Genomic DNA, 22,765 nt, shown 5'->3' on the forward strand with positions numbered 1-22,765 from the left:
TAGACATTCCTGCTCTGTGCCTCGTAGATACCATCCAGACATCTCTTTTATCTTTCCAGCGTGTCAGTAGAACATTTCCTTTCTGTCGGAAAACTTGCTCATTTCTTTTCAGCGATTTGGGTTCATAGAGAACTCGTGGGCCCCGTCTTGTTTCATTGACAGTACCAACTAGACATGTATTCAACTTCTCAAGTTCCATGGCCAAATCAGGTGAAGTGTAATATCTGTCCGTGAAAAGTGTGCGGCCTGTATTCACAAAGGAATCAAGCAATCTCTTTACCAGAGCTGGCACTGAATTATCAATTCCTTCTCCTTGGTAAACCTCAAATTTCCAAACATATCCAGATGTAGCTTCAGAAAGCATACAGATTTTCATTCCATACTTATTGGGCTTGTCGGGCATGTATACACAAAAATTTACACGACCCCTGAAAGGACACATGCCTTCGTCAATTGTAATGTTTTCACCAACGTTGTGTGTTGATTTGAACTTTTGTACGAGTGACATAATCAATGGCCTAACTTTATACAGGGAATCAAAACCTGGCTCTCCTTTCCTTTTCAATCTACTATTATCAGCCATGTGTAAATTTGATAAAATAAGTAAAAATCTGTCCCGGCTTAGGACATTTGGGCAAAAATTACAGGATACATCAGGGTCACTGCACCAGTGATCCGATAAAGATGGCCTATCACTGATTGACATGTGAAGAATGATGCCTAAAAATTTTTTTATATCGTTCAGAGTTACGGCTTTCCACTTATGAAGTCTACTGTTAGGTGAAAGTCTATTTTCACTTCGTTTGCTTCGAATATTTTGCCGGGCGTAAAGATTGGTTTGCTCATTCATCGTGCGCATAATATCGGCGTCAAAAAAGTGAAAGAAAAAGTCAATTACCTCGCACGATTCATCCAGGCCAACCCCATCCACCACCCTAGTATCTCCATGAAATACCGGAAGAGTAGGTGTGCAATCATTCTCTGTCCAACCAATGTTGCTATGGATATCCACTCGTAAGCGTGGGCGTTTCTTGCGAGGAGCCTCTTGGAATGCATCGGGGACACTCTCCGCAGTTGCATCATCGACGTCTTCGTCTTCAGCACTATCTGCTTCGGAAGTACTCTCTAATGAAATGGATTCAAATATATTCCAAATTAACATGCGATAAATGACTACTAACTTTAGAAAAGAAAGAAAGAATTTTATCATTAAGAAATATAAGATAATTTGAAATGAAAAATTATAGAATAGGAATAAGAAAAACAAACAGAAAATGTAGCTGAAAGGACGCAGAATGGCAAAAACACTCACCTTGCTCTTTTGGCAGCAGAGGAATGTACGTTTCATCATCTTCAGAATAGTCTGTGTCTTCATCAGGACTAATATTCTGTAGTAAATCAATAATTTCTTCATCCTGAAGGTGTCTTGAACAGCCAGGATTCTCCATGTTCACATGCACGCAATAGGCTCACGAACGACACACACGTGTTCTCGGGACACATCGTCTTCTTGTTCTTCTGCGGATATTAGCGGTTATGTTTATGATTTTATGGGTAGTTTAATGAAGCATATGGGATCTAGACAAGATCACTGGAGTTCACCGATCTTAGTTTGGGGTATATAACAGGTGGAGTAAGTAGAGGAGCTGATGCCTGAGCTGTAGTGGCCCCTAGATCTGCTTTTGTATGTTTTGTTTTGGGAGGATTGTCAGAGCCAGGCTTTCGTTCTCTGAATGATATTAAAAGATGGGCAATATTATCCCATACGCAACCGAGAAGAGCTATACTGAATCCGTAAACACGGTACAGTGCGATTCCGTTCATAACGGAGTCTACTACAATTTTGATTAGCTTCCCTATAACTATAAACCCTAGAACTCCTGACATAATCTGACCGAAGTTAGAGAATATACCCCATGCTCTAACAAAGAAGTTTTTAGTAATCCGAGACATTACATCCTCATCAATATACGTGTGAATAGAACTACCTTGTGAATCTATATCTCGTCCTATAAATTTATTGGTATTAATTTTGGTTAAAGCATTCTGGCTTGATGCTAACATTAGAGTTTGTTGCCATGATTCAACATTCTCCTGTGTGTAAATCCCAGACTTGGATAACTCATTAGGACTTTTATAGCTCCATTCACGTTCTCTTTTGGGATCCAGTATTATAGGACTAGGTACAGAAATCGGAGTAGGGTAGACATTGTACCATTTCCCTTGTAATTCATACAGGACAGGGGTTAATTGTGAACATTACACCTCCTCACTAAAGTCTTGGATAATGTTGGTTTTTTGATGCTAGGAACTTTGTTTGATTATTATAATTAATAACTACATCATTGTAGCATCTGGATGATGATTGCACAGACACATAAATAGGAACACATTTGATAAGGTAAGACACTTCACCTCGTCTCACAGAGGTGTACCCCGGTTTTACTAGTTTCACGACAGCGAGCGCTATAGACGGCTAAATTATGCTTTGCGTGAACAATGTATACGATCATGAGCCAATGCTCACTGCTAGCAACGCTACAGAGTGTTACTTTCCACGCAACAAAGTCTAAGACCGTGCAACAAAGTAATAATTCCAGCAACGCATATGTGCGTCGCTCGAAAAAACCGCAAGTCCCCTGTCGACGCACATTTGCGTCGCCAGCACTCTAAGTGTTAATGCATGGTTCCTGGGGGCCAAAATAAGAATACTGAAGTGTAACTGAAAAATACTCTCAACAAATTGCCTCCTCGTCCGTTTCTAGTTAGTAGCACTGGGCGTTTGCACACATTTGACGCCATGGAAGAACACAGGATTGAGCTTGCATTCAGTGGATGTAACCAATAATCCAGGTATAAATTTTGTATCCGTTATGCATGCCAAATGGGATGTATCTTCATTTCTCCCCTCAAAGGAGTGTAATCTTGGCGTGCGAAAGGAGCGCATTTTGTCAAAAACATGCCTAACTTTGACTTGCCTTAAAACAAAAATTATACACATAGTACCCTTGATCTCTGCATTTTTCCAGGGTTTTCAAACCATCGCCGCGGAAACCTACGTTCTAACACATAGTACCCTTTTATATTTTTTCAATCGATAGCAGAACATTTTAACTGGCAACTGAGAAATGTTTAAGCAAGTAAAAGGTCGCTTTTTGAAGTAATAACTTGTTAAATAATTACTAATTTTGTTTAAACAAGTCCTATTTATTTTTATTATTTCAAGTTACTTGAATCTTATGTCAGAATTTTCTTTTGCGTTTTATTCCAAATAAAACAATAACCACTGCTTCATGGGCCACGATTAATTAATTATAAGCATTAATATGATCTTTCATTTTTTTATTCCTGAGGCCTGACTCATCAGTGTTCAAAGGACAATAACTTTATATCGGTTTAGTTCGGAACAAACATAAAGCGATCATAATTCATCGTAAGGATGCTGCTTTCACTAATATAACTTAAGAGATATCGGTGACGGTCACCTGACATGATTTCACACTCCATTTCAGATGAAAAGTACATGCGTTGATAGCACGATTCACTAGCCAAATGTAGCACAAAAACTGCCACTTACCGAAATTCATTTCCCTTTTCTTCCACCAGCCATGAATTTTCTCGCCTTCTTGGCTGTTTTCGACGAATTTCAGTTTTCCCCAACATGTGCGATGGCACACTACTTGACAGCAAATAAAGCGAAGGTGTCGCATCCAGGCGCAGTCGACGTCTAAGGACTGGCGGACCTGTAAATATTAATAAATAATTACATAATTAATCAATACAATGATAAATATAACACAAACCACGTGAAATCCACATGCACACTTCCTCTAACGGAGTAAGAACAATTTTCACCTTGAAATACATGCATTCATGGAAAGTTATAATAAGGAAATAAAGTTCTACCTACACTGTATTCTGTAACACTGAACAACAAATTTGAGGTGAAAGTGTGTAAATTGCATGATTTTGAGTTAGTTATGTTTCTTTCAGTATAAAACGATACAAAATCATCATTTTCATAAATACTTAGCTCTAGTATTTCAAAAAAAGTCATCTACATTTTTGTATAAATAACTCACTAACTAAATATGCATTCATGTTCCAAGATTCAACATAATAAATTTTAAGTGAATAAATACTTTAATTCTTTTATCTGTTAAGCATTGATGAGTTTCATTGCCATTCTGGAAGTACAAAAGTAAAATATTAAGAAAAAATGAAGATAATATTACATGAATGAAAATACTTTGTAAGTCTACTTTGTACCAAAAATGTGTGAAGCACAAAAAGAAATATATAAATTAACTGGTCACAAATGTATATAAAGGATTACAAATGTTAAATGTTCATATGTACAGTATATACAATTACATATTTTGTTCAGAGATAAATTCAGAAGATGAGCATTTTCGCTTGGCTTGACGTTTATACACATACTCGGGAACATCCCTTATGACAGTCCAGCAGTAATCTGCTAAAATAGTAGGGCTCCACTTTCCGGCATACCTCTTCTCAAATGTGGCAATATCTTGATGAAATCGCTCCCCATGTTCATCACTTACTGCACCACAATCTTTGGGGAAGAAATCAAGATGGCTATGTAAGAAATGCATTTTCAATGACATGTTGCAACCAAGTTTTTCATAAGATGACAACATGTTATCTGCAATTTCCTTATAATTTATTGCTCGGGTGTTCCCCAAAAACTGTAAACACGCTGTCTTAAAACATTCCCATGCATGCTTCTCATCACCTTGTATGATTCCATCAAATGTATGTTCTCTGAAAAGCTCTCGATCTGTGGGCCTACAAAGATGCCCTCCTTTACTTTGGCATCACTTAAGTAAGAGAATTTTTGCCTCAAATACTTAAATGCGTCACCATCTTTGTTCATTTCCTTAACAAAGTTTTTCATGAGACCCAACTTGATGTGCAAGGGCGGGAGCAGAATCTTTTTAGGGTCTACAAGAGGTTCACTTTTAATGTTCTATATACCAGGTTGAAGAGATTTTCTGGTGGGCCATTCGTGTTTACTGTAATGAGATGCATGAGCTCTGCTATCCCATTCACAGAGAAAGCAGCAATATTTAGTGTATCCTAACTGCATTCCTAATAGTAGTGCTACCACTTTCAAGTCACCACAGATTAGCCACTGAGAGTCATTATACTTGATGGCTTCTAGTAAAATTTTCATATTTTGGTATGACTCTTTCATATGCACACTCTGCCCAACTGGAATAGAAGGAAGTTTATTACCAATATGTAAAAGCACTGCTTTTAGGCTTAACTTTGACGAATCAATAAAGAGTCTCCACTCATCAGGGAGCCTTTCTGAGAGCCTTCATGAGACCAGTTATGTCTACTTATGCCAAAAGACTATCTTGCATGTTAAAAAAAAGGAGTGAATTGTTGCTCTCTTCTGCGGTAAAATGAAACATTTACATTGCTTTCCAGAAAATTGCGCTGCTGCAGTCTTGATGCTAAAATCTCAGCCTTAGCTTTAGAGAGCTCCAAGTCTCTAATGAGATCGCTTAACTCATTTTGAGACAATTTTTTTGGCTCATCAGTTGATGATATATTTGGAATGAACTCTGGATCTTGTGATGTACATGGTTCAGGACAATCAGAATCCCCCTCAGAAGTAATGTCGTACTCTGTCGGTGGATTAGGTATTGGCAATCCTTCCCCATGTAGATCTGGGCGTATGGCAGATGGAATGCTAGGATAGATCACTGTGTGCTTCTTCTTCTTAGACATTCCCTTTTTGATTGGAGGAACCATACAAAAGTAGCAGTCACTGACATGGTTAGTTGGCTCACGCCAGATCATGGGCACTGCAAAGGGCATTGAACGTCCTTTCCCATGCATCCAGTTCCTGAGGTTGCTTGCACAAGTGTTGCATATCACATGTGGAGCCCAGGGTTTATCCTGATCACCTATTGTACCCAAAATAACAACTGTAAGCTTTTTTAATCAATGGAGTTATTTGCTGTTTTTGTGAAGCAAATGTCACTTCTCCACACACATAGCAAAATGTGTCACTACTGTTAACACAAACTCGAGGCATTTTTGTTCACTTCAATAGCAGTCAACTTGAACAGCTGGTAGTTAATCTGGAAACAAATGTGCAAAAATTATTACATGCATTAATAAAGCCTTTCACTTTACCTTTGTTCAGCGTATGCATGGTTGACATATTGTCCGTGTACACAATAACATGCGTCCCAATTGGGGATATCTCAATGGCGTGACAGGGTGCCATCACTGCTGCAATGCACTCTGCCTTATGTATAGGCACTTCCTTAGGCAAATCCAGATTTCACAAATATCATGGCTAGGAATCAACCAGGCAACTTGCCAAGGTGTGGCATCACAAAAAACTTCAAAGTTTACATAAAAATTTACAAAACGACGTGGCCGGTGCAATATTGATCGTAGTTGGTTTCGACTCGTCTGTCATCGCAGATTGACAGATCAGAGCCGGTATCGACGAGAAATCGACGACGGGAGTACCTATCAGTAATGAAAAGGCGGCTGCTCCCTATGGGGCCGCCGCCTTCACTGCTCGCCGCTGGAGTTTTCCGTAGCTCGGGAGCTAGGCGCTTGGCTCCTGGCTGCATTACCGAAGCGTCGATGGTAGTAGCACAAGCTGGCGTCGTCGGCTGGGTGGTAAGTCTGCGAGGGGCTTCTGGACCGTGAGGGAAAATAGTCTCGTCTGCGGGAACGACTGCGTGAGTGCCGGTGCTTATCGTTTAGTTGCGAGAGGAGAGCCGTTAGTTGTTTTTCGAGGATCCCCAGCCGTCGGGCCAGCGAAGAGAAATCTGTGGAGCTAGTTGTAGCGTAGACGGCGGGATCTGAAGTGTCCGTTGAGCTGGCAACAGCGTTGACGGCTAGGGCGGGGGTGGAGGCAGCGGTGAGACCTCGACGATCCGATCGGCGATTTTGGCGAGTTTGTCCAGCGGCAATGTTGTCTGTGCTTGCAGAATGGCTTTGACGGTAATTGGAAGGCGCGTCAGCCATATTTGTCGCAAGAGTGTATCCTGGATTTGGAATGTTCCGTTGAGTGAGCGCAGATGGCGTAGGCATTGCGACGGCTGCTTATCCCCGAGTTCTTCTGCCTGAAGTAGTTGGCTAACCCTCTTTTCCTCGGAAAGTAAAAGGCGTCGGGTAAGCTCATTCTTCAGATGTTCATACCGGTTTTGAGCTGGTGGATTTGATAGGATGTCTTCCACTTCCTCGGCGAAATGGTTGTCCATTATGGAGACCACGTGGTTGTATTTCGTCTCTTCCCGTGTTATGTTGGCAAGATCGAACTGCGCCTCGGCTTGAGCGAACCAAACTGAAGGCTTACTTGGCCAGAAGGACGGTAGTTTCACGGGGTACGCGGCATGCAACCTGCTGATTGGTTGCCTGGAGTGGTGCGGCATTTGCTTCGGCGATTTCGTCGTCCTTGCTGGGCATCGTGGTTGTGCCCGTGGTCCGGGATCATCAATGTAGCATGCGTCGGGGTTGTCTGCTAGCAATGAGAAGTCAATGTAGTAGTTTGGGACGATGTTTATTGATCCGTTCCGAATACAAGACCAACAACCACTCCCCCTTTTTAAATATTGGTATTTTAAAAAATGGAAAAAAATAATCACAAATACAAAAAAATAATAACTTCCAAGTATGAATTCACACATAAATTATAGCTCAATGTTCGAACCAATTAAAACTGACAGAGCTAACCCTGGTACATACAATCAATGCTTTAGTCAGCGTTACTTTACAGCCACCATGTTTTTCATTTAGTGTCAATGGTATGTTTCCATACCCAAGAATATCTAATTTTGTCCCATCACCAATGCGAGCATACCCACAATTTTTTGTTCACAAAATTGACAAAATAACCTTTGTGTGGGCTCATGTGACGGGAAGCTCCAGAGTCCAAGTACCAATCACTTACGGCTGCGCTACTTCCCTCAGAAGCGCACAATGCTACTGACTCCCAACACACAAGACTAGCATTTCTGCTCTCCCTTTCATTCACCGCTTCACTTGCACTTTAAAACATAGCCTGTCAGGCACAGACTGTGCACAGGTAGGGGCGAGCACCTCTGCTGCCCGCCGATCACCGGAAAAAAACTTAAAAACACAACTTGTGAAAAAAACTGAAGAAATAATAAAGAACACTGCTTATATTTGCCTAACGTCCGGCACTAGGCCCACAAAACACACTAGGAACGTCACATTCCTCGATCTCTTAAAGTTCCGCTATCTCCCGCACGGGGGGAAGAGGGTGATCTATTCCTTTGGGGAGCCGCGTCCCCACGGACCCGAGCCCACCGAGGAGACAACCTCGTTAAAAACCCCGTCACTCGCTCGGATAGTGTCCAGACAGCATGTGACTCTGCTGTTCTGAGTAGCCGTAACACCTGGTGTCCAGATTCACCCACGTGTTTGCCGTGCGTGGAGACCCGTACATGGGGGAGAAAGGGATCCTGGTGGGTGAGTTCTCCGGCACCCAGCTGGGCGTCGGAAACCCGGTATGGGCCGGAGTTCAATACCCCACTTCGACCCTGGATTCCCCGCAAAACGGGCGGCCGAGAAGAGCCCAGCTCGGTCAATCGGCTCCTGGCGGCTGGGGAGCTTGGCGGCTCCTTCCGAGCGTACGCCAGGACGGGTTAATGCTGGAGATATGGGGGTCTCCGTAGGGCGGCCGAAGGCGTGTGGGTTCGGAGGGCCCCCGCGCTGGAGGTTCTAACCCAAAAGAGACCCCGGATCGAAGGTTCCTATATCCCTTGGGTAGCCCTGACGTCCATTCCGGCTTGCGGGTGGCGTTCCAAATGTGTGGCTCCGTGGTGGGTGGGGAGCCCAGGGGATGAATTTCTGTTGTGAGTTCAAGGACAAAAATTTTCTTCATCCAACGAAAAGATCCCGTGAAGTGGGCGGGGGAGAAAGTGAGTGTACCACTTGTCGGAAATATCTTGTTATGAAATGTGCAAATGATGGTGAGACCCTTACAAAGGTGTCTTCCTTTCTAATAAGACGAGTTCTGTCGGCAGCGGTACCCGGTGATTTAGAATCTGAAAAAAATTAAGGGATGGATCACTGTTAATTAAAACCAGCAACGAAACGCAAAGCGAAAAGCTATTGAAAATGACAAAATTCAACGAAATACCTGTTAAGGTCCAAGTGCACCAAACACTCAATACATATCGGGGAGTCATCTCGCATTACGACCTGCTCTACGTCTCTGAAGACGAGATAAAGAGTGAGATGGCGCCTCAGGGTGTAATAGACTGTCGCCGTCTTAATACAAAGAGGAACGGAGAGCTGATCAACAGCACGTCCGTCATCCTCACTTTCTGTCGTGACAAACTACCTGATAAGGTCTATGTGGGATACGAATCTGTTTCCGTACGGCCATTCATCCCTAGTGCCATTCGGTGCTTTCAATGCCAGCGTTTCGGCCACATCGCTACTAGATGTGAGGGCAAGGCCACCTGCCCGCGCTGTGGCAAAGAAAAGCACGACGGTGACGCGTGCACCTCTGAACCAACCTGTGTAAATTGCGAGGGATCACATCCGGTATACTCTCGAGAATGCCCCAAGATGAGAGAAGAGAAAAAAATAATGGAGATAAAGACCGTGGAAAAGCTGTCATATCATGATACCCGAAAAATATACAAAACACTTGTCGCGCCTACGTTCTCCCGCTCGTATGCTGCCGTAGTAGATAGTGAGAAAAATAATAATACAGACACGCAAGAGAAAAAGAAGGAAGAACATACTATTAAGAATATAAAACAAGCCAAGCCGGATAAGGCTACTAAACCGGCGACTAAGAAGGGCACACCGCCGGAAAAAAACTATGCTAGTCAGGGTTCTTCAAAGAAAAACCCAACCACAACCACCACCGTGGCCACGCAAAGCAGGCGTGGAAATTCTCAGTCCCCGGGTCCATCTGATTCGCCTACACGTAGCCAACCTGAGTCTATGGAAGAAGACGAATATATTTCTGAGTCAGAAATTATCCGGGCGAAGGCCAAGGAGAGAAAACGCATTAAGCTTGTCTCTCCCTTTGGCAGTTTTAAATTAATTTATTTTTATCAATTTTTAATGACTTTTATCATACAGTGGAACTGTAACGGTTTTTACCGGCATAAGGAGCTTGACATTTTAATTCGTGATTTTAACCCGATGTATTTTTCACCAAGAAACGCATTTCAAAACGTCGGACAAAGGTATTTTAAAAGGTTTTAACGTTTTTAGATTCGACAACACCAGCCCGAGGTGGAGTGGCGATTGCTATTCGGGAGGCACTTCACACTTCCCAATTGCAATTGAATACTCAATTTCAAGCAGCTGCAGTAACAATCCATGTTCCGGAGGCCATAACTTTGTGTAATGTATATCTTCCGGAGGATGCGCCTGTCTCACGATGCACTCTGGAGACACGAATCCGTCAACTTCCCAGACCCTTGCTTGGAGATTTTAATGCACATGACGCCCTTTGGGGAAGCGCAAGAGGCCAACGTAACAGACGAGGGAAGATATTACCTGATTTTATTTTAGATACTAATGATATTTTATTAAATAGCGGAGAGAAGACACGGTTTAACAGTTTTAATGGCGAGTATTCCTCCGTAGACCTTTGTATCTTATCAAGAAGCCTAATGACGAAAATGAGGATGCCTCTCAAAACGTGGAAAATTTAACCACAGCCATCGTAGAAGCTGCAACTGCAAGCGTTACGGGTTCTCGTGGTTCGGGAAAGCGACCCAGGGTCCCATGGTGGAACGACGAATGTGCGAGAGATATTAAGCTTCTCAAGAAGGGACTTCGTATCTTTAATAAATACCCCACGGCAACAAATTTGTCATCTTTCCATCGTCTGCGAGCAAAAGCTCGTAAAGTGGTAAAAGAGGCCAGAGGCTCTCCTGGATGGAATTCATAACCAGTATTAACCACAGAACACCCCTTTCACAGGTATGGCGTAAGGTTAAATCAATCTCGGCTTCAGGACAACTCAGCAGTGTGCCGTACTTGAGAATTCACGGCAATCTCTTAACAACAGCTCCCGCCATTTCTGAAGTGTTTGGTCAGGTCCTCGCCAAAGTTAGCAGCGATGGTGATTTTGATGCCTCCTTTCGTAACATTAAAACACGACACGAAGCTGCCCGGATTTCTTTTGTAGAAGGCGACACAGCTGCTGGTTACAATGACCCTTTATCACTGTGGATATGTGCGAAGTATTCATATACCTCCAAACCTACGTTTGGGTGATGCAGAACTCCCATTTGTAGAATCACTCCGCTTCTTAGGGATGACATTCGACAGGAGTCCAAATTGGCGTTATCACATTAGCGACCTACGGGATGGTTTGAGGGTTCTGGGCGAACCCTTCGAAGTATACAACACACCGGGGCCGGGAACCAAACCAGTGGCTCATACGCCCGATGACCCGGATCATTCCATGCCAATGTTTGGGAGAGGGATGCTCATTGTCCTTTTCATAGTGAGTGCCCATTTAACAAAAAAAAACACTTAAATCGAAATTAAGACACTGAAATATCACTTACTGTCAAGGTATCAACAATAATGAATTTCATAGCACTGAAATAATGACACACTACACTTACGTCTACGTCTTGGCCATGCATGTCAATTCCTGGCAGCTCGAAAACAAAACAGCTCAAACAACAACCTTGAAACCACCACAAAACAAACACCTTGGTTTTTCTCAACATAACGAGCATCCTCCTCCTTTTAATAATACATTACATAATAAATATATTGGCCAGATGTGAGCATGACATAAAAGCGTAAGGCATACAAAATTATCGACATGGTTAGAAATGAAGCACTCCCTTACTTGAGCATAATTCAATGGATCATTTGCTTTTAAGGTTATCTGTGAAATATGTTGACAGCCTTCTTGACCACAAAATTAACACTGAATTATCTACACACTACAATTAACAAATGCACTAAGTGCGAACAATTTGACTCTCTAAATTTATCAATGCACATGCAATTACTATCATGTAATCAGCCATTTTAACCAGATTATTGTCATCATTGTTGAGGGTTTCAATATTGCGAAATCCTTAATTCGCCCAATCACCCACTCGACATGAATCCTGAGGCTTGCCACCTGTTTTGTCAAGCGAGCATTCGCTTGGCTCATCATCTCACCCGCTGAAACAGATGGAGGCCTCGCCAGCTTACTATACCTCATGGCAAGAGCACCCTCAAGGTGCTTGAAGCCCCTGTCTGCCATGACAGTACTTCCAGGAGATAATTTCTCCATGACGCCGCAATGTGTTGTGATAGCTTCATCAGAGGCCCTTCCCAGGTATCCCTCTGAAATAAAAGTAACAAAGCCACTCGACAGACAAGAAATTAAATATTTAATTGTATTGGCCTTGTACTGCGACCCCGCACGGGGGGAAGAGAGTAATCTCTTCCTTTGGGGAGTCGCGCCCCCACGGACCCGAGCCCACCGGGGAGACAACCTCGTCAAAAAACCCTTCGTACGCTAGGATAGCGTCCAGACAGCATGTGACTCTGCTGTGCTGAGTAGCCGAAACATCTGGCGTCCAGATTCACCCACGTGTTTGCCGTGCGTGGAGACCCGTACAAGGGGGAGAAGGGGATCCTGGTGGGTGAGTTCTCCGGCACCCAGCTGGGTGTCGGAAACCCGGTATGGGCCGGAGTCCAACACCCCACTTCGGCCCTGGATTCCCCGAAAAACGGGCGGCCGAGAAGAGCCCAGCTCGGTCAATCGGCTCCTGGCGGCTGGGGAGCTTGGCGGCTCCTTCCGAGCGTACGCCAGGACGGGTTAGTGCTGGAGATATGGGGGTCTCCGTAGGGCGGCCGAAGGCGTGTGGGTTCGGAGGGCCCCCGCGCTGTAGGTTCTAACCCGAAAGAGACCTCCTATCGAAGGTTCCTATATCCCTTGGGTAGCCCTGGCGACCACACCGAATCTCCGTGTGGCGTCCCGAATGTGTGGCTCCGTGGTGGGTGGGGAGCCCAGGGGATGAATAAAGGGTTAGTCTATGGATCACAATTTATCTCCACCTCCAAAAAGATCCCGTCCGGAAACGGGCGGGGGAGAAATGAAAAACAACAAGTTCTTGGTAATGAAAAGCCATAAGGAAGGGGAAACGCTGAAAAAAGTGTCCCCCTTCTTAATCCGTAAAGTGTTATCTGCAGCAGTACCGGCAGACATAAAGTCTGCAAAGAAGTTACGCGACGGGACCCTATTAATTGAAACATCGAACAAGGCGCAAAGCGAGAAGATCCTTAAAATGAAGCTGTTAAATGATATCCCAGTGACAGTGGAGGTCCACCGAACCCTAAACACTTGTCGGGGCGTAATTAGTCACTACGATCTTTTGTATGTGGAAGTCGACGAAAGCATGAGATGGCATCTCAGGGAGTGAGCGATGTTCGTCGACTAACCACAAAACGGAACGGAGAAGTAACAAATACCACATCCGTAGTGCTTACGTTTTCGTGCGATCGGCTCCCCGACAAGGTGTTCATAGGGTATGAATCAGTTCCCGTGCGACCATTCATACCAGCCCCGATGCGCTGCTTCCAGTGCCAGCGCTTCGGTCACATCGCAACGCGATGCGAAGGCAAGGCCACCTGCCCACGCTGCGGCCAGGATTCACACGGTGACTCCAGCTGCCCCAAGGGTCCGCAATGTGTGAACTGCGAGGGCACACACCCCGCTTATTCCCGCAAATGCCCAAAAATGTTAGAAGAGCGTAAAATAATGGAGATTAAAACAACAGAGAAAATTACACATTTCGACGCAAGGAAGAAGTATAGATCAATAACTGCCCCGACCTTCTCGAAATCCTTTGCTAAGGTTGTCGAATCAACGGTCACTAAGGCCTCAATTGGTACACAAACCGACTCTATCCCCAAGAATGATAATAACACTGTAGAACCTGCCAAACCGGATAAGGCATCTAAACCGGCTGCTAAAAATAATTCCACCGCTGTGGGTTCCCCTAAAAGGAACCCAACCAATCAACCCACTGGCGTAACGCAAAAGAAGCGTGAGGTTACGCCACCCCCAACTACCTCCGGCGTCACAAAAGGTAAACTGAACCAACCAGAGTCAATGGAGGAAGACGAAAGTCTCTCAGAGACAGAGATCCTCCAAGCCAAGAAAAAGACAAAGAAGAATAGACTTAAGCGCTGAACATACCTCACGCAGTTCAAGTTTATTATTTATCTTTAATCATGGCTTTTATTTTACAATGGAATTGTAATGGTTTTTATCGGCACAAGGAGGAGCTGGCCATTTTACTGCGTGATTTCAATCCAATGTGCATTTGCCTGCAAGAAACACATTTTAAAGCAACGGACAAGGGTATTTTAAGTGGTTTTAACGTTTTTAGATATGACGACATAAGTGGCCAACGGGCACACGGTGGTGTTATGATCGCCACTAGGGAGACCCTTCATCTCTCCCGAGTGGCGCTTAACACGCCTTTTCAGGCGGTAGCGGTAACGCTGCACGGCCCCCAGTCGGTGACTCTATGTAACGTATACCTTCCAGAGGGGGCACCGGTGACCCTTTTTTATTTAGACTCCCTTATCTGCCAACTGTCAAAACCCTTTATTATAGTAGGTGATTTTAATGCCCATGATACACTATGGGGTAGCTCCAGGGCACAGTGCAATCAGAGAGGACGCATTTTATCGCAGTTTCTAACAGTCTCTAAACTGGTTTTATTAAACGACGGAAAGAAAACTAGGTTCAATAGTTTTAACGGCAATTATTCGACTATTGACCTTTGTTTTACTTCGAGCACATTAATGGACAAATTCCAAATGAATGTTCACGACGATCTATGTGGGAGTGATCACTTCCCCATTACTATTAATAGAGAGGAATATTTTAACCCCAATATTTTACGTCCTAGCAATTGGAGTATCCGGAGAGCCGACTGGGCTCTTTTTAAAGAATCATTCAATTTTACATTTAACGAAGGCCGCTGTGGTATCCAGAATATTGAATTTTTGACAAACAGTATCGGCGAATGTGCAAATAGTAGTGTGCCGAGGTCAGGACACGCCCGTATGAAGCCTTCCGTTCCATGGTGGAACGACGATTGCGCCAAGGCTATTCAGGCACGCAAGAGAGCGCTAAGAATTTTTAATAAATACCCAACAGCCATAAATTTGGCTTCCTTTCGCCGTCTCCGAGCCAAAGCCCGAAAGGTGGTCAAAGAGGCGAAGAAAGACTCCTGGATGTCATTTGTATCCGGGATAAACTGCCGGACACCAGTGTCGCAGGTGTGGAAAAAGGTGAGGAGTATCTGTGGTGACCACCGTCAGCATGGAGTCACATACATTAAAAACAATGACAACATCGTAACCTCATCGGCCGCCATCAGCGAGATATTCGGACGGCTGTTAGCTAACATGAAATGAGTGAGTCCGTTTCAGACGGGAGTGAAGGTCCCTATATGGATACTGGGAAAGGAAATACACTAAGGTGCAGTAGTGCAAGTGATACAGACGTAATAGAGACGTTATCAGGAGGTGTTGAACAAATAGGAGAGTTCTACAGCGATGTAAATACGCTAAGGTGCAGCACATCGGCGAGAAATGTCACTATCCCCAATACTTCACAGCACCAAGATTCCAAACTTCTAACGTGTGAAGGAGGTGGAAAATGTCTTGGAGATGCAGGTAAGGGCTTAGCAATTTTGCAGGTTAATTGTCGAAGCATTCTAAATAAGGTTAGGGAATTTGAAACGTTGGTCGATGCATGTAATCCCGACATTGTGGTCGGTACGGAATCTTGGCTTGGTGATCATATCATGTCAAACGAGATATTTCCAAGAGATTTTACGGCATATAGAAGGGACAGGAATAGTCGTGGAGGAGGGATATTTATTTGTGTAAACAAAAAGTTAATTAGCACTCAGGAATGGGTAAGGGATGATTGTGAAATGATGTGCGTAAAACTAAAGAGTGGAAACGAAAAGAAAAATTTTAAAATTATTGCCTTGTACAGAAGTCCCAACGAAGGAATGCATGCAATGGACGTTTTAGCGGAGGTATGCTCGGAAAGTCCATCGGATTATACTCTGATAGCAGGGGATTTAAACCTTCCGGGAATTGAATGGTCAAACGACGTGGCCACGGTCGGGGGAGGGAGGGCGCAGGAAACTGCTAATCGTCTCATAAAAGAAGAGGGCTTTGTGCAGGTTGTAGACAAACCCATCCGAGGGGCGAACACCCTAGACGTCATGCTGATGAGACCAGACAACTTGAATAGGGAAGTAGACATTATTCCGGGAATAAGTGACCACTCAGCTGTATGTCTTCAGCTAAACTGGGAAAAGTGTAGTGGCAAAGGGATAAGAAAAACAGTATGGCAATACAACCGAGCCGATACCAATGCATTTCAGAGTTTTCTGAGAAGTAGATATTTGGGGTGGGTAAGCAAAGGTAAAAACGTTGAGGAAATTTGGGATTCTTTCAAGGATATACTAGAAGAGGGGTTGCGTACTTTTGTTCCGATAAGAATTCTCAAAGAAAATACCGATCCGGAGTACTACAACAACAAAATTAGGTTATTAAAAAAAAGGGTAAGGTCGAGTCACAAAAAACGCAATTTGAGTAGTGATTCAATGGTAAATTATAGAAAACTATGCAGAGAATTGAACAGGGAAAAGAAAATTGCCAAGGAAGTTTTTTTTACAAAATATTATCTCACAAGATAATGGAAACAGGTTTTATAAGTATCTTAGAAGAAGAAAGGACAACAGAGAAAATATACCGGTTTTGAAAAATGGGGACGGAAATTTAATCACTAACGACAAGGAGAAGGCAAATGCTCTGAACAAATGGTACGCAAGTGTTTTCACACATGCAGCAAAGCAAGTAGACACTTTGGGCTTGGAACTCAGCTTCCAAGACTTTCAGAGAGAAACAAACGTAGTATGTAACGCAAATGTAAAATGCATTAAAACTTCGAATTCTGAGATCTGTAAAAAAATTAGTAAAATGAGGAAGAATAAATCAGTTGGGCCAGATGGCATATCAATAGATTTACTCAAAATGGGAGGCAGTGAAATTTCAAAATATGTGAAACATTTATTCAATGCTACGATAAATAACAAAGTTCTACCCAAGGATTGGAAAAAAGCATACGTAACACCCATCTTTAAAGGAGGAGATAAGGGATTGGTTGAAAACTACAGACCGGTTAGTTTGACGTCAACAGTGTGCAAATTAATAGAAAAGATAATTGCTGATTATCTTTGGGAACTATGGGAGAGCACCGACTGGTTGTTCAATTTTCAACATGGGTATAGAAAGGGGCACTCCTGCGAAACGCAACTACTGGGTTTTTGCCAAGAAATTGCAGACTCTATGGATGAAGGGATAGAAGTGGATGCAATAATTGTCGACCTGTCAAAAGCATTCGACAAAGTAGAGCACAATCGGCTTTTAGAAAAAATGAGAAAATTACCACCTCAAACAGACAGTAGTACTGTATTTTTGGGTCGAAAATTTCCTGAAGGGTCGAACGCAAAAGGTTAAAGTGGGTGAAATGTGCTCCGAAGAAGCACAAGTAACGTCGGGTGTCCCACAAGGTAGCGTCCTTGGACCGCTTTTATTCTTAATTTATATAAATGACCTCCCAAATAGCATTAACTCCCATATTAGGCTTTTCGCAGATGACTGCATCATTTACAGGAGAATAGAAAGGGAAAGCGATCGAGAAGTGCTTCAAAATGACATAAATAAAATGACAGTTTGGGTGTCAAAAAATGGAATGGACATAAACGTAAAAAAGTGTAAATTTATAACTTTTAGTAGGAAACTAAATGGACCTAGGAGAGAATATTTATATTCAGGGACGGTTATTCCAAAAAGTGACCGATGTAAATACTTAGGGATGTATTTAATGAAAGATTTAGGGTGGGAGGCAAATGTCGAACAATTAACAAAAAAGGCGTTCAAAACGTTACATTGGGTGATGAGGAATCTTAAGGAAAGTGATCGAACTACAAAGGAGAAGGCGTATAAGACATTAATCCGGCCGATTTTAGAGTACGCGTCACTAGTGTGGGACCCGTATGAAAAGGGACAAACAGAATCCATCGAGAAGGTGCAAAGAAAGGCAGCAAGGTACGTCATGGGGAAACATAAAAAGACCGAAAGTGTCGGTAAAATGCTGAAAGAACTGGGATGGGACACACTAGAACGGAGAAGAAAAATAAATAGGCTTTGCGCACTCTTCCGCACACTGAAAGGGGAAAAGGCATGGGGGGAACTTCGGAGGAAGATTGAATACCCCAGCTATATTGGTAGGCATGATCACCAATTCAAGATGAAATGCCGGCCGCAAAGGACTAATGTAAAGAAATTCTCGTACCTTAACAGGACGATTACGGAATGGAATAGACTCCCTGCAGAACTGTTTAAGCCCTACCCTAACAACGTAAGGATTTTCAAAAAGAGGTGTAGAGGATTAATATTGGAAAATTAATATCACTGAATTTTAATACTTTCCAGTTTCATTTTGGTAATGTATTTCTCATTTGCTATATTTTTGTTTTTCTTTTTATTTTGTATAACCTGTTACCACCTGGCAAATAGCCAACTTGTAACTTGTACTATATAATAATAATAATAATAATAACATAAGCGGCAACTCCAATTATGAGGACTCCTTCCTATCCTTGAAGAGACGCTGCGAATTGCACACACTTTCTTTCGCTGATAGGGGGACACTGGCGGACTACAATGTCCCATTTTCCCTTTGGGAACTAAAATCAGCAATCGCAGCTTCCCGCGACACGTCCCCGGGGATGGATGAGATCCATAATGCCTTTCTCCGGAATCTTCCAGAGAGAGCTTTATTGGAAGTTCTTTTATGTTTCAATCAACTTTGGGCAGAGAGAAGCTTCCCACCGTCCTGGCGCGACTCTATAGTTATTCCAATTTTAAAACAGGGCAAGGATAAATCTGATCCGAACAACTATCGTCCAATATCCCTCACCAGCTGTCTGTGTAAGGTAATGGAAAGAATGGTGAACCGACGACTTGTTTGGTGGCTGGAGCGTCGAAACCTTCTTTCCACTGTCCAATGTGGCTTCCGACGCGGCCGATCGACAGTTGACCACCTTGTCAGGACAGAGAACTACATCCAGGAGGCCTTTGTCCTTCGTCAGCACGTTGTTGGTATTTTCTTTGATCTAGAGAAGGCTTACGACCGGGTCTGGCGCCGGAAAATACTCTTGACGCTCCACAAATGGGGATTTAGAGGCCATCTGCCAATATTCATTGACAATTTTTTAAAGAACCGCACTTTTAAGGTCAGAATAGGCCGAGACTTATCGCAATCTTATTCCCTGGAAAACGGGGTACCACAGGGCTCCGTATTGAGCGTGACACTTTTCGCGATAGCCGTAAATGACGTGGCGGATTGTGTCAAAGCCCCAACGATGAGCTCGCTGTTCGTGGATGACCTGGCAATCTTTTGCCGGTCGTCCAAACTTGTATCGGTAGCCAGACAACTACAGTTAGCTTTAAATAACCTAGGCAACTGGTCACGGAAAAATGGTTTTAAATTTTCAGCGGAAAAGACCAAATGCGTGCATTTTCACCGGAAGAGAGGTTACTTTGCCCCTCCAGTTTTAAAACTGGATGGCAGACCCCTTCCGTACGTGGAGTCGGCTCGGTTCCTAGGTATGACCCTAGACCACCGATTAAATTGGCGGGAACATATTCAGTTTTTAAGAAATAATTGTCTTAGGACCCTAAATATTTTAAAGTTTTTAACCCACTCCTCATGGGGCGCCGACCGCAGCATGATGCTTTTACTATATCGCGCACTTGTTCGATCCAAGCTGGACTATGGGAGTTTTATTTACTCGTCTGGCCGCGAGTCAATTTTAAGAACCTTGACGACGCTGCACAACACAGGGTTGCGGCTCTCAACTGGTGCCTTCCGCACCAGCCCGGTGCTCAGCATTTATGCAGACGCTGGAGAGCCGCCTTTGCAGAGCCGAAGGAACATCCTGATGTTAAACTACGCGGCGAAAATCTTAGCCTCAAGAGGTCACCCGTGTTTTAACATTGTTTTTAATCCAAAGTTTTTAAGAATTTTTATTATAAGAACGAGAGCCACTCAGCCACTATGTGTACGATTGAAAGAGTTCATCGAAGCATCCGGAATTCAACTCCCGGATGTAGCTCCAATCGTTTACCCCGATATCCCGCCATGGATAATTCCACATCCCAAAATTTATGATGCTTTTAAAGGACTCCAGAAAGAATACTCCACTGCCTCAGAGTATCAGTGTCATTTTAATGAATTCGTCAGTCGCCATAAGGGCAGTCGACTCATGTATACAGACGGATCCAAGTCGGAAGCCGCCTGTGCCTGCGCAGTGTCCTCGGCATACCACGGCATCAAGCAGACGAGACTCAGCCCGTTGTGTAGCATATACACAGCGGAGCTCATCGCCATTAAGATGGCGTTGGGGATGGTCGCCGACGATTGCAACCCTTCCACCATAGTTGCACCGACTCCAAGAGCTCGCTGCAATCTATCGCCGCTATTTTCCCGACGCACCCTATTGTGCAAGATATCCAAATCGCTCTATATTATATCTGTAAACGTGGACGCCAAGTGTCGTTCCTATGGGTTCCCGGGCACATGGGAATAACAGGAAACGAAAAAGCAGATGCAGCTGCAAAGGCGGCGCTCACGCTGCCAGCGCAGGCTTCGACTACTGTAACCTATCAAGACCTGCAGATGGCCATGCGCGGAATAGTTCTACGGCAGTGGAGTGAGGTATGGACGAACGTAACGAATAACAAACTGAGAATTATCAAACCGGTTACGTCAATGTGGCCCTCTTCTGTTGGGAGGAATCGTAGGGAGGAGGTCATTATTACTAGACTGAGAATCGGTCATTGCGCCCTGACACATTCCTATCTCTTCACCCAAGACAAGATCCCACCTCGATGTGGCTATTGTGACTGTCCCCTGACTGTGAGACACCTCTTGACGGAGTGTGATGAGCATCATATTACGCGAAGCCGGACAGGCGTCAGGGGCAACCTAGAATTTATTCTGGGCGATGACCCTGGCCGCCTATGCCGCGTCATAGAATTCGTTAAGAAAACTGGTCTTGTGAATTCGATTTGATAGGCTCGAAGTTTACATCAATATTGTCAACAGTGCCGCACCAAACTGAAATCATAGTATATGCGTATGTCGCAATTTGATTGCGCGTGGTGCTAATGACCTTAGCTGTCGACGCACCCTTAACCCCAAACCTACTACCTTGTACTGCGACCAGGACTGGGCTTGATGTAGAGGATTTTGAGGCTTCTCAATGGCAATTTCCAGGCAGTCTATGATGCATGTGATATGGGATAAATTGGCTTGAAAAGCAGTCGGCAGGGTCCTACGTCTGCTCTCCTCACTCGGCCAATATACCGAGTCCTTCAGACAGCCGGCTATTAATGGCATGGTATCCCTTAAAACACGACCTACAGTGGTATAATGCATTGAAAACTCATTGCCCAACACTTTCACTTGACCATTCAATTTAATCTTTTTCAGGCATACCATAATGACACGCTCACTAGCAGGTATTGACGAACGCAAAAGGGAAAGGATTCTATAGCTCCTTGGGCACACTCTAAGGTAGAGTTTAGGGTCCTTCTCGATAAAGAAGCATACATTTCTTAAGCTCTCATCACTGTATTTTGTCGCTTCTTCCCCCTGAAAACTCTCCTCGGAAGAGTCACAACTAGCCAAGTAATCACATGAGACACAATCCTCTTCTGAGGAGTAGCCACTTCCTGCCAGCACCTCCTTCATGGGGGAAGTGTGGGTGCTCCTTGTGCCTTGTTTAATAGGGGAGGTAGCCACATTAATTTTGGCCATTTGCCAGTTCTGGGTTGGTCTACTTCGATATGGCGACCGCACCTGAATGCCCCGGTCAACCTTAAGCACAACCATGGGCGGATGGCAACGAGGCTCTTCCCTTTCTTCCCAATCACAAGGATCAAGAGGAAGGAAATCTGGGGCATCCTCAGATACTTCGGAGTTGTACATTTCCTCGATGGCCACCACCATTTCCTTGCGTCGCCGCTTGCATTGCAGGTCTCTCCCTTACAGACTCGATAGAAGTTCTATCTTGGCAAGAGAATATATGAGGCAGAACACCTATCCTCATGCCAAGGTTAAAGCTCATTTACTTGCACTGCATATAATTTTCAACACCATCTTCCAACTGCAAAGTAAGAGACAAGTCAAAAGTTTTTTATAAATATTTCAATGGAAGGGTTAGGTTGTGCAAGTCGTCATTCAACAATAAGCTCGTACTCATGTAGCACAAAATATCTTCTACATGTCTACAAAATAGGTTTAACGTCTTCCGCTAATGTCTAGAAAATATCTTCTAATATCTTATAGATATGCTCTCTGAGCTACCCATTGCACCACAGCAATTGATGTGTTTAAGAGGAGAAGTTACCAGGTTAAAATCCAAAACGTAGCTGGTGTGTGCATGAAAAAAACTGAAATTGTTCAAGCTCCACACAATATAACATTTAAAAATTTTAATTTATGGTCTGATAGCCCAATGAATACAATTTTTTGTGGTTTTTTCAACTAATTTTTGGTGGCATACACCTTCCTCACAGTTAGGTAGGAGACGGTCAGTCAGGTAAGGCCTTGACAGTCTCCTACCTCACGCTGAGGAAGGGTGAT

This window comes from Ischnura elegans, chromosome 1 (assembly GCF_921293095.1).
Source record: "Ischnura elegans chromosome 1, ioIscEleg1.1, whole genome shotgun sequence".
NCBI lineage: Eukaryota > Metazoa > Arthropoda > Insecta > Odonata > Coenagrionidae > Ischnura > Ischnura elegans.